Source organism: Entelurus aequoreus, linkage group LG28 (assembly GCF_033978785.1).
Source record: "Entelurus aequoreus isolate RoL-2023_Sb linkage group LG28, RoL_Eaeq_v1.1, whole genome shotgun sequence".
Taxonomy (NCBI): Eukaryota; Metazoa; Chordata; class Actinopteri; order Syngnathiformes; family Syngnathidae; genus Entelurus; species Entelurus aequoreus.
This window is the reverse complement of record NC_084758.1, coordinates 13,720,945-13,735,386: the sequence shown is the minus strand read 5'-3', so window position 1 is coordinate 13,735,386 and position 14,442 is coordinate 13,720,945.

Genomic DNA, 14,442 nt, shown 5'->3' with positions numbered 1-14,442 from the left:
ACAAACAACTATCTGAAATGCAGCCAGTATTAAATGCAGATAATGTGTCATGAGACATGCAAAACTAAATTATATACAAAGAGGATAAAAGTAAAGGATATTAAATGAGCTGAAATATACCTACAAATCAGGCATAATGATGCAATATGTTAGGCTGGCCATATTGTGAAACCCCAAAAAGAGGACACATATATGCATGCCAAGGCGAGCAGCACGCAGGCCGGGACGAGGTGAAAATTTGCCAATGATACTCGAACTTGCTTTATAAATAATATATTTATTTAAATAAAGCATTTTTTCTCCTCTGTTGACAGCAGTGTTGGTGCTAGGAATTTTCAAAATGGGGTCCCAGGGACCCCATCAAGTCATAAAAATGGGGTCCCACAGTACATTTTTTGGGTCCCACCTTTTTGCAAGCCTTTTTGAAAACAAATGATAAACGTATGCATTGTCCTGTTATATCTCACATTCTGTATAGTGTTTTGGAAAAAGGTTGTCATAAACGTTACTTAATTCATAAAAAAAATTACAAAAATTAAAATAAAAAAAAATAAAAATTGTATGTATATGTAAATGTATTCAGTTATAAACATTCATTCACTTGCTTCTTTCCTTCATGGATCTAAACTTTACCGCTGCTGGTAGTTTTTTCTATGTTTTTATTTAATAAGTTGTAGGTGTATTTATTTCAGTATAAAAGTGTAAAAAGTGTTTTGCTTGGGTCATGAAATGATGATAATGGTGTGCCAGGGCACACATACATTTTATATTTAACGCTTAAATCTCTGGAGTCTATATCAACTTCACATCTATTCCTCATTTCAAAATGTTTTAGGTTTTTTTATGTTGTTTTTTTGTTTGTTTGTTTTCTGCCCTTTTTTGTCAAACAAAACTATGTTTTTTAAAACAGAATCCACCCTGTTTGGGTATTAAATCAACCTTAAGAAAGTCAGTGACTTCACTATTAAAGTGGGTGACATTGTTATCACCAGGAAAGATGAGGTCACCTACCTAGGTTCCATTCTAGAGGCTAATCTTTCCTGTGATAAAATGGCAACCAAGGTAATCAAAAAGGTCAACCAACGAACAAGATTTCTCTACAGAATCTCCTCTCTGGTCAACAAAAAGCACCATGAGGATTCTAGCGGGAACTCTCATTCAACCCTTTTTCGATAACGCATGCACCTCCTGGCATACTTGCCAACCCTCCCGATTTTCCCGGGAAACTCCCGAATTTCAGTGCCCCTCCCGAAAATCTCCCGGGGCAACCATTCTCCCGAATTTCTCCTGATTTCCACCCGGACAACAATATTGGGGGCGTGCCTTAAAGGCACTGCCTTTAGCGTCCTCTACAACCTGTCATCACGTACGCTTTTCCTCCATACAAACAGCGTGCCGGCCCAGTCACATAATATATGCGGCTTTTACACACACATAAGTGAATGCAAATCATACTTGGTCAACAGCCATACAGGTCACACTGAGGGTGGCCGTACAAACAACTTTAACACTGTTACAAATATGCGCCACACTGTGAACCCACACCAAACAAAAATGACGAACACATTTCGGGAGAACATCCGCACCGTAACACAACATAAACACAACAGAACAAATACCCAGAACCCCTTGCAGCACTAACTCTTCCGGGACGCTACAATATACACCCCCCGCTAACCCGCTACCCCACCCACCTCAACCTCCTCATCTCTCTCAGGGAGAGCATGTCCCAAATTCCAAGCTGCTGTTTTGAGGCATGTTAAAAAAAAATAATGCACTTTGTGACTTCAATAGTAAATATGGCAGTGCCATGTTGGCACTTTTTTCCATAACTTGAGTTGATGTATTTTGGAAAACCTTGTTACATTGTTTAATGCATCCAGCGGGGCATCACAACAAAATTAGGCATAATACTGTTAATTCCACGACTTTATATATCTTAATCGGTAATTAAGAGTTGGACAATATCGGAATATCGGATATCGACAAAAAAGCCATTATCGGACATCTCTAGATAAAAGTAAAGGATATTAAATGAGCTCAAATATACCTACAAATGAGGCATAATGATGCAATATGTACATACAGCTAGCCTAAACAGCATGTTAGCATTGATTAGCTTGCAGTCATGTACTGACCAAATATGCCTGATTAGCACTCCAACAAGTCAATAACATCAACAAAGTGCACCTTTGTGCGTTCATGCACAGCATAAAATGTTTGGTGGACAAAATGAGACAAAGAAGGAGTGGAAGATTTTACATGTAAACAAACTGTTGCGTCACAGTCCACACTATGGTGATTGCAAGAACCGCCGAAATTAGTAGGACAAAACGATGTTACTGTCATCAGTGAAGCATACACACAAACATATTAAACAGTGGGCTTTATAACAATTGGGAAGGTTTGTGTCATGTTTGTTCCATAACAAAAAACATACTAAAACAAAAATAAAAAGGTTCCCCCATCTTTTTCCATTTTCAATCCTTTTTTAAAAAATGCTCCAGGGAGCCACTAAGCAGAGGTGTGGACTCGAGTCACATGACTTGGACTCGAGTCAGACTCGAGTCATGAATTTGATGACTTTAGACTCGACTTGACAAAATGTAAAGAGACTTGCAACTCGACTTAGACTTTAACATCAATGACTTGTGACTTCCCTTGGACTTGAGCCTTTTGACTTGACATGACTTGCTACTTTCCCCAAAACCCAAAGCTTAAAAAGTTATTTGGGAGTGCTCCGTATCTTTCATTTTGTATGTGTCTGTCTATCAGCGTGTGTGCTGCGTGTCAGGGTGTGTGCTCTCAGTACAACAGCCAATCAAATTAGATCTACATTGTTTTCATCACACAGCATTGATCCAATCAAATTGCAGGACAACCAATGAACAAGAGTTGTCAAACAACGCGCCAGTGAGAAACAATTATGCCAAAGTTGGTTTTGTTCGGGTATAAAAACTACGACTTGGTCAACAAAAAACGAATTACCGTATGCAACTCACGCTGTTCGAATGTTACAGACGGAGACGCAACAACTTCCAACTTCGTTCGACATTTGAAGTTGCACAAAGAAGGGTAAGTTTTGAATGTAAGATAACGTTTATTGGCTAAGTAACGTGACTTTTATTTTCTGTGTAGTTAAATCAGTGAGGCTGCAAACTCACTGCTAACGTTATAACCATAGACATCTTATAAGGGTACGCAACATGGAGCGCTACTGCCTTCTGGCGCAGACGAGACGCAGGGCTGCCATCTTGGAGTGGTGATACGCTCCACTCAGTGCAATTCATTTGGCAGGAGCAATGAACTGTCAGCACATTTAATTCATCTTACCTCACTGAATACCACTGATTTTCACGCGCTTTTTTGTCATACGTGTAGCTATGATAACGGACACATGTTTTGGTGTGTTTTATTATTCATAATTTGCTTAACAGTAATATAATATTCTTATACGCTATAAGTGACCAGACGTCCGAGATCAAAACTGGGAATATAATCCCAGAGAAGGGGGAAAAAACGGTCAGCTATTTTTAAATTGAAGAAACAATATGATTAGGTTATATATACCGTAATTTCCGCACTATAAGCCGCACCTGACTATAAGCCGCACCAGCTAAATTTAAGGGAAAATACAGATTGCTCCATATATAAGCCGCAGGGTTTTGATTTGTAATTACCGTAGTATATAGGGGTTCCTGCTACCACGGAGGGGATTGTCGGGACAGAGATGACTGTTTGGGAACGCAAAGCGTCCCATTTATTAACAATAAATCTTTCAATCATTCAATCAAACTTTCACATCTTTGACATGGCGAACAGCATTCGTGCAGAGTACAAATAATACAATGCTGCAAAGTAATACAAAGTGCTCGCCTGTACGTTATCAAAATAACCAGCCTACCGGTATATGAAAAGTCATATACAATCATTGTGTCATCGTCTTCCTCCTGCGTACTAAAACCACCAAAATCCTCTTCGTCGGTGTCGGAGAACAACAGGCCGTAAATAAGCCGCACTCTTGTATAAGCCGCAGGGACCAGAACGAGGGGAAAAAGTAGCGGCTTATAGTCCGGAAATTACGGTACTGTCAAAACTGGGTTCTTGGGTTTTGCTTCTCCGGAAGGCAAAGGAAAATTGGCCCGTGCGAGGCGTGAATTTAAATACATGTTTGTTTAACAATAAAAAAGGAATAAACAAAAGGCGCTCACAGTGGAGGTAGAAAACTTGACTATACAAAACAAAAGACTTGCACGAGGGCGGAAATACAAAACTTGGGTAGAAACACAAAACTTGCACAATGGCAGAAACTATGAACAATAAAACAAAAACACTAACTGTGGCATAAATGAACAAAACTTATTTGGCAAAGAACTGTGACATGACATGAAGTGGAGGGATCGAAAAGTGCGAGGACGCCAGGACGAACAACAGAAACAGACAGATTTAAATAGTGACGTGATCAGTGAAAACAGGTGCGTGACAAGACAAGTGAACAGGTGCGTGACATGACAGGTGAAAACTAATGGGTGACCATGGAAACCAAACCAAACGAGGAAGTGCAACCAGGAACTAAAAAGAGCCCAAAACCCAAGCAAAACAAAAACATGATTAACACAGACATGACAGGTACATGCGTATATCCTACATAAACAATGTATGAATACATTAGATATCTATATATCTTATAGACTGTATCTCTGTTGCTGCAGCAGCAGAGAGTTTATTCTGTCTTGACACTTTGTATTGATATTTTCTATTACATTCTTCCCTTAAATGATCATGTTTACAGTGATTTTTATATATGTATTTTTTATGTATGTCGCTTTGGATAAAAGCGTCTGCCAAATACTTAAACATAAATAAACACCTGAAAGTCTTTATATCAGCTAAAACCACCAATATGTTTCACTGGATTCAGAATAAAACCAAATTCTGTATTACCCAACAATGTTAGTATTTGAATATTGTTACTTGAAGACTTATTCCTGGTTACAATTATACTGTTAAGAAAGTATTGTCTTATATTTTGCCTAAAATGAGAATGCATCATAATCAGTGGCGGCTGGTGAATTTTGTTTTAGGTGGGGCTGAAAGTTTGTAAACCAAACCCCTGTAGGGGGGTCATCCTCCCTCAGAAGATTTATTTGTGATTTTCACATACAAATATTGAAGATCTTTGCTCCTTCTCAACTCTGTGGTAATATTATTTTCATAAAATACAAACAATAGTATGTTAATGTTAAATCTTACTTGTGAAAAGTAATCCCCCGATTCCTATTTTCAACAGTCCGCTCATTTGAGTAGGAAAACGCTGAACACCAGCCCGGCATCTTTGTTTGCTACCTGTCAACTGTCAGTTTAGGCTGTTCGCCGGCTCTTCATCACCACTTCAACATGGCGGCCAAATTGCCAATGATGCGTCTAGTTATAAGATGTCTATGGTTATAACGTCATTGCCAACACGGCAATATGTTGCGTCCACTGCAGTTCGCTACCTTATTCATACTTTTTCTCAAGTGATTTTTTTAAGCAGGGTTGCATGAGGTACCTACACTTAACGTTACGTTAGTCATTGTATCACACACAGTAACGTAACGTTAGACGGCGGTCAGCAGGACCGCATATTTTAGCCACCTACAAAAAGACAAACATAGTAAAATAAAGGTCAGTTAAAATGTATACTATATTAAAAATATGTGTACATATTGCATAGGGCCCTGACATCTAAAAAGTACAACTCTGTTCATTGTTTTGTTCATGTATATGTTATGTTTTTCATGTGTACGCACACAAACACACATACAGTATGAGATGAGATCAATGAGATAAGGTAAGAACAGGATAGAAACTGCTGTGGGACTAGTTACAATGCAATATGCCATGGAAATACAATGTTATCACTTTTGTACAAATAAGTACAGTTGCACTTGTTTTTTCAAATGGGTTTATTCTGTAAAGGAATGAGTTAAATGTTTAAAATAACTGGTTAATAGTGCTAATATGAAGTGCAATGTCAGCACTATTTTTTTTCCAGCAATTTCAAATGCACTTGTTTTAATAAATAAATACAGCGTTTTAAAAGCATACACAATCTGTGTAAATATATTAGTCTGTGGTTAAAAGGACTTGAAAGGACTCGAAACTCAAAATGCAGGACTTGGGACTTGACTTGAGACTTTCCAGTCTTGACTTTGGACTTGCCCGTCTTGACTCGGGACTTGACTCGAGACTTGAGGGCAAAGACTTGAGACTTACTTGTGACTTGCAAAGCAATGACTTGGTCCCACCTCTGCCACTAAGGCAGCACTTAAGAGCCGCATGCGGCTTGAGAGCCGCGGGTTGCTGACAGCCGCATGCTTAACGGTTCTCCCGGGTGAGGATGACGTCATTACACATTGCGCGTAGTGAGAAGAAAAGATTGCAAGAGCGCTACTTTTGATAATTCCAAGGTCGCTACTTCATCAAGAGGACATACGAGCAATATTTTGAAACATTTGAACACGCAGAATGCAATAACTATAAATGAATGTCGCGTTTTTGATCCCAGACGTAAATACAAAAGGTACTAACACTGCCTATAACAGAACTGGGCAAATATTTTGACTCGGGGTCCACATTGAGAGAGAAAAAGTGGCTGTTACTAGATGGCAGAAATGCTCATTAAAAAATCCATTTTACAGACAGAAAGTTACAGGAATGTACCCTTTATCCCATGTTTACATGTCATGGTGCAAAATGTGAATGTTTTAAGGGGGAATTAAATGTGATCTCTGAAAGAGGCAAATATTCTTTCCAAAGTAGGACCCCCACTCAGACATACTAGTACATAGATCATGATAAACAAGATTTGTTTGTTATTTTCATTGTAAGTGGGCACTTAAATTAGAAAATAATCTAAAGGAAAAGTCTGCTGTCATTTGATCGTTATGATACGAGATTTAAATTGTTATGATTTGGGACAGGTATGATGCTGGTGTGCTCTGAAGGTTTTTGTGTTTACTCAGACAAATGAAAAATTAGAGGGAACATTGCAACCGGGCCGATGTCACCGAGCAGTGACTAAGTTTGTGGTTAAAACCTTGCAACAATTTGCCACAGTGGATGCTCCTTCGGTAGGTGAATGACATCTTATCAAATGAGTTGAGAAAGACAAATATCAACCGCAATCCGATCCAATGATCGCAATCAAGACGACTCTATCAACTACTTCTCCAAACTGAGAAGTCGGAATTTCCAAGTTCCTCGTCGGAAGTTTCAACAGGAACGGCCCCGCTGGTCGGATTTCCTACTCGGAAAAACGGAGCATTCTCACCACCTGCTACTTCAAGTTCACGAGCAGACGAGCATGTTAGGTAGCGCACACACAGAGTACTTACAAGCAGACACAGTGTGTAGACAGAAAAGGGATAACGGACGCATTTTGGCGTAAAAACTAACGATAAAGGTGAAGTTACAACACTGGAAGAGGTGCTTTAAGACATGGCTAGCTAGCTAGTGGCTAAAGTTCAGCCGCCGTCGGCAGTGTTGTAGCTACTTATAAATCACTAATCCTCACCTCCATGGCGACAAATAAAGTAAGTTTCTTACAAGTATCATCCCTGCAGGACGATACAGACACACCGTAGCTCACCGGCGTCCAAATGTAAACAAACGCCATGGGTGGATCTACACCTAACATCCACTGTAATGATACCAAAGTACAGGAGCGTATCTAGTCTAGATACTACTATGATTACGTCGATATTTTTTGGCATCACAACATCTTCTTTTGTTTTTTTAAAAATTTATATTATGTTTATAAACTCAGGAAATACGTCTTTGAACACATGAGGACTTTGAATATGACCAATGTATGATCCTGTAACTACATGGTATCGTATTGATACCCAAATTTGTGGTATCATCCAAAACTAATGTAAAGCATCCAAACAACAGAAGAATACATTAATATTACATTTTAACAGAAGTGTAGATAGAACATGTTAAAAGAGAAAGTAAGCAGATATTAACAGTAAATGAGCAAGTAGATGAATAATTAATTTTCTACCACTTGCCTTAAAGGCCTACTGAAATGAAATGTTCTTATTTAAACGGGGATAGCAGATCCATTCTATGTGTCATACTTGATCATTTCGCGATATTGCCATATGTTTGCTGAAAGGATTTAGTAGAGAACATCGATGATAAAGTTTTGGTCGCTGATAAAAAAAGCCTTGCCTGTACCGGAAGTAGCGTGACGTCACAGGTTGAAGGGCTCCTCACATTTGCACATTGTTTACACTAGCAGTGAGAGCGATTCGGACCGAGAAAGCGACGATTACCCCATTAATTTGAGCCAGGATGAAAGATTTGTGGATGAGGAACGTGAGAGTGAAGGATTAGAGTGCAGTGCAGGACGTATCTTTTTTCGCTCTGACCGTAACTTAGGTACAAGGGCTCATTGGATTCCACACTCTCTCCTTTTTCTATTGTGGATCACGGATTTGTATTTTAAACCACCTCGGATACTATATCCTCTTGAAAATGAGAGTCGAGAACGCGAAATGGACATTCACAGTGACTTTTGCGAAATGGACATTCACAGTGACTTTTATCTCCACGACAATACATCGGCGAAGCACTTTAGCTACGGAGCTAACGTGATAACATCGTGCTTAAATGCAGATAGAAATAAAAGAAATAAGCCCCTGACTGGAAGGATAGACAGAAGATCAACAATACTATCAAACTCTGGACTTGTAACCACATGGTTAATGCTGTACCGCCTGGCGAAGCCTAGCAATGCTGTTTCTAACGACGCCATTGAAGCTAACTTAGCTACGGGACCTCGACAGAGCTATGCTAAAAACATTAGCTCTCCACCTACGCCAGCTCTCATCTGCTCATCACGACCCGTGCTCACCTGCGTTCCAGCGATCGACGGCGCGACGAAGGACTTCACCACGATGATCGGTGCTGTCAGCGGCCCGGAGACGGAGGAAGTCAAGGTGAGGACAGCGGCGGCGGGCGTTGTAGCTTTCGACGACACCCCGGCCGCCTACATCTACATCAACTATATGATTTGCCTGAGAAGCTGGACAGGACAAAAAACAAAAAACAAAAAACAAAAAAATGTTTTATTTGTGGCGGACGTAATTCTTTCGTGGCAGGCTGCCACAAATAAATGAATGTGTGGGAAACACACATATATATATATATATATATTTATATATATTCCTTGTGCACTAATTGACTGAAAGAGAACACACATGGCGCGATGATGTCCTATTATCAATGGCAAAATGCAAGAAATGTAATGCCGAGCGCATGTCATTATGGCACTAGCATTTTCTTTAATTTAAGAATATTTTTCAACATATTGAGAAAAAAAGGTCTCATATTTGTTTTTTCTACCAAGAAAAGTGCACTTGTTATTAGTGAGAATGTACTTATTTTAAGGTATTTTTGGGTTCATTGAGGTTAGCTAATTTTACTTGTTTTGGAAAGTCTTGACAAGCTAAATTTTATTGTTCTATTGGCAGATAATTTTGCTTAGTTCAAATAAAATGTCCCTAACTTTTGTATTTTTTTTTCTTGTTTTTGAACACTGACTTTTTGCAGTGCATTGTTTAATGCATCCAGCGGGGCATCACAACAAAATTAGGCATAATAATGTGTTAATTCCACGACTGTATACATCAGTGTCGGTTGATATCGGAATCGGTAATTAAGAGTTGGACAATATCGGAATATCGGATATCGGACAGCTCTAATAATTATGGATATCGACCGATACAAAACACTTATATGGCGATACAGTTTTCAGTCAAATGTACGGTATGTGTAAGTGTGTGTTCTTTAGAAGGCGACATCGCCAACTACTGGCCTGGCATGTATATCACAGCGTATTTGCTTCGTGTTATTGGGGATTTTAAAGGTCCAAATAAACGTCATGAACTGTAGAGACATCAAGAGCATCTGTCAGCTCACGTCTCGCAGCTGTCCACAACACGCATCCACCCCCGACAACTGTTCCCGTCATTATTTCGGGGCGTCATGCTTGGCCGGGATCCTGTCAATGGCGGCCGCCTCTCCAGGTGACGGCGCCTCCTCCTCCTCGGCCCCCCGTTTCACCCCCACTCGCCGCTGCTTTCATCTCCCTGTCTCGCGGGGCCTTGAAGACGTGACTTGGCTCATTTTGGAAAAATTCCTGCCTCGGCTGTTTTCACAAGCGCGCTTTGTGTTTTACTGCAGGTGCTTAGAGGTGGTTTTATGCCTCTCCCTCTTCGCGGCGCTCCGCTCCTCTGCTACAAACAGACCTGGTATCGCACTTCCTATCAGACGCTTTGCAGGGGAAACTATTCGCCACACTGTGTGTGCGTGCGTTTGCTCGCCGTCACGCTTAGTCTGCGCCCGTCACTTGTCTCCATTCTTTGGAGACGTTTAACTCACAATCAGGCGGCCATTGAAGCGTCCACGGTTCACTTAGCTCAGCACAGAGAGAGGCTGCAGACATCCCGACTATAAACACTGATTCTTGTCCTGAATAAATACAGTAGGCATTAATATCATCTATTACACACGTCTCAGTCCTTTAGCCATCTCATCCACTTTGGAATCTTTGACTAAACCATTTTATTTGAGGCGTGCAGCATCATGTTCTCTGACTTATGAGCCGCTTCCTGCTCCGGCACTGATAAGGCAATAATGGCAAATGTCCCATGAATTTGTCACCGTCTCCCATGGCACCGTTTACCAGGCCAAGGACCCCCTAAACCGGGGGTCAGCGAGCCGCATGTGGCTCTTTAGCGCCACCCTTGTGGCTCCCTGGACCTCTTTCAGAGATGTGTGAAAATGGAAAAACACGACACAAACCTCCCTAATTGTTAGAAATCCCACTGTTCATCTTATACATGCTTCACTGATGAGAGTATTTGGCAAGCACCGTTTTGTCCTACTAATTTCAGCAATCATTGAAATCGTCGTGCAAACCCCGTTTCCATATGAGTTGGGAAATAGTGTTAGATGTAAATATAAATGGAATACAATGATTTGCAAATCCTTTTCAACCCATATTCAATTGAATGCACTACAAAGACAAGATATTTGATGTTAAAACTCATAAACTTTATTTTTTTTTGCAAATAATAATTAACTTAGAATTTTATGGCTGCAACACGTGCCAAAGTAGTTGGGAAAGGGCATGTTCACCACTGTGTTACATCACCTTTTCTTTTAACAACACTCAATAAACGATTGGGAACTGAGGAAACTAATTGTTGAAGCTTTGAAAGTGGAATTATTTCCCATTCTTGTTTTATGTAGAGCTTCAGTCGTTCAACAGTCCGGGGTCTCCGCTGTCGTATTTTACGCTTCATAATGCGCCACACATTTTTGATGGGAGACAGGTCTGGACTGCAGGCGGGCCAGGAAAGTACCCGCACTCTTTTTTTACGAAGCCACGCTGTTGTAACACGTGCTGAATGTGGCTTGGCATTGTCTTGCTGAAATAAGCAGGGGCGTCCATGAAAAAGACGGCGCTTGGATGGCAGCATATGTTGTTCCAAAACCTGTATGTACCTTTCAGCATTAATGGTGCCTTCACAGATGTATAAGTTACCCATGCCTTGGGCACTAATGCACCCCCACACCATCACAGATGCTGGCTTTTGAACTTTGTGTCGATAACAGTCTGGATGGTTCACTTCCCCTTTGGTCCGGATGACACGAATATTTCCAAAAACAATTTGAAATGTGGACTCGTCAGACCACAGAACACTTTTCCACTTTGCATGAGTCCATCTTAGATGATCTCGGGCCCAGAGAAGCCGGCTGCGTTTCTGGATGTTGTTGATAAATGGCTTTCGCTTTGCATAGTAGAGCTTTAACTTGCACTTACAGATGTAGCGACAAACTGTATTTAGTGACAGTGGTTTTCTTAAGTGTTCCTGAGCCCATGTGGTGATATCCATTAGAGATTGATGTCGGTACGATTTGATACAGTGCCGTCTGAGGGATCGAAGGTCACGGTCATTCAATGTTGGTTTCCGGCCATGCCGCTTACGTGAAGTGATTTCTCCAGATTCTGTAAACCTTTTGATGATATTATGGACCGTAGATGTTGAAATCCCTAAATTTCTTGCAATTGCACTTTGAGAAACGTTGATCTTAAACTGTTTGACTATTTGCTCACGCAGTTGTGGACAAAGGGGTGTACCTCGCCCCATCCTTGTTTGTGAATGAGTGAGCATTTCATGGAATCTACTTTTATACCCAATCATGGCACCCACCTGTTCCCAATTTGCCTGTTCACCTGTGTGATGTTCCAAATAAGTGTTTGATGAGCATTCCTCAACTTTATCAGTATTTATTGCCACCTTTCCCAACTTCTTTGTCACGTGTTGCTGGCATCAAATTCTAAAGTTAATGATTATTTGCAAAAAAAAAAATGTTTGTATACAGTTTGAACATCAAATATGTTGTCTTTGTAGCATATTCAACTGAATATGGGTTGAAAATGATTTGCAAATCATTGTATTCCGTTTATATTTACATCTAACACAATTTCCCAACTCATATGGAAACGGGTTTTGTAGTTTGTTTACATGTACAACTTTCTCCGGCGTTGCCACAGAAAGACGTGTTTTATGTCACTCCTTTGTCTCATTTTGTCCACCAAATGTTTTATACTGTGCGTGAATGCACAAAAGTGAGCTTTGTTGATATTATTGACTTTGTTGGAGTGTTAATCAGGCACATTTGGTCAGTGCATACAGCAAGCTAATCAATGCTAACATGCTAAATAGGCTAGCTGTATGTACATATTGCATCATTATGCCTCGTTTGTAGGTATATTTTTAATTTCCTTTACTCATGTCGTCTGTGTATTTAATTTATATTTGCGTGTCTCATGACACATTATCTGTATGTAATGTAACCCTAACCCTGGGCATGATGTTAAAGTGCATCCGGCAGTAGAGGCTCCTCTATGGGGTCTTGGGCCACTAGGAGGTTAACGACTTTACTACTGTTACCCCAGGTGGCCCTTGCCAAAGGCCTTGTACCTGACTGCCCCCTAGCCAAGGATATGGTGAAGACCTCAACGGCGGAGCAGGCGAAAGACGGTAGATGTAAGAACTACCACAACGGCTGTGATGGCGGAAGAAGGCTGCAGCAGAAAAGGGTCCCCAGTCGTCTTGGACTCCATGCCACTGTACCATGACCCGATTCTGTCAAGGATCGTGTGGTGACTGTCTGTGCACCAGTCTCCCCACGTAAAACAAAGTCACGCACAGGCATCCCCACTAAAAGGGACACACCCCTACCAGGAGGATTGTCATACTCGTTCGAGTGACCGCCGATGATGATGATGTAATGTTGGCTGCATTTCAGATAGTTGTTTGTGTGCCATGTTGTTCCAGACCACAGCAAACGTTACCGAGCTTACAAAGATTGTAATAAATGTAATAAAAGAAGACAGCCTGCCGTTTCCTTAAACTTGGACACACACATCTGTACCTTTGGCCATTCTAAGCGAGTAATTTCCAGAACTTATCTCATCCTGTGAGAAACCTCCATTTAACTAATGATTTCCATTTTGCAAAAATGTGTAGAATAAAAATTAAAATACAACATTTCTGTCAACCAAAGATTTGCGTCGGCCTTCGATAGTAGGCTAATACAACTAATATAGACACTTACATCATGTGTTGTCTTCATTATAACACTAGTAGCGATCAAAAGTGTACATACACTTGTAAAGAACATAATGTCATGGCTGTCTTGAGTTTCCAATCATTTCTACAACTCTTATTTTTTTGTGATAGAGTGATTGGAGCACATACTTGTTGGTCACAAAAAACATTCATGAAGTTTGGTTCTTTTATGAATTTATTATGGGTCTACTGAACACATACTTGCCAACCTTGAGACCTCCAATATCGGGAGGTGGGGGTGGGGGGCGTGGTTAAGAGGAGAGTATATTTACAGCTACAATTCACCAACTCAAGTATTTCATATATATATATATATATATATATATATATATATATATATATATATATATATATATATATATATATATATATATATATATATATATATATATATATATATATATATACACATAAATACTTGACTTTCAGTGAATTCTAGCTATATATATATATATATATATATATATATATACATATATGTGTGATGGTCCACAACTGTATGTGGCAAAATGCAGCTCCACACTGCTGTCGCTTCAACATATCACTGGCACCAGGTGGATTATGAATTTCTTTTATTACAGTGTCCTGCAAAACAGTGCAAATTGTGAGACTGTGAGTCCACTTGGGTCACGAGATTATCAGTTGGAAGGCGTCACAGTTCTGAGCACTTCCCGCAGGTAAAGTACATACCACTTCTCGCCAGCAACAGGCGCTGTTGCAACACTTCATTCATAATTTAATCAAG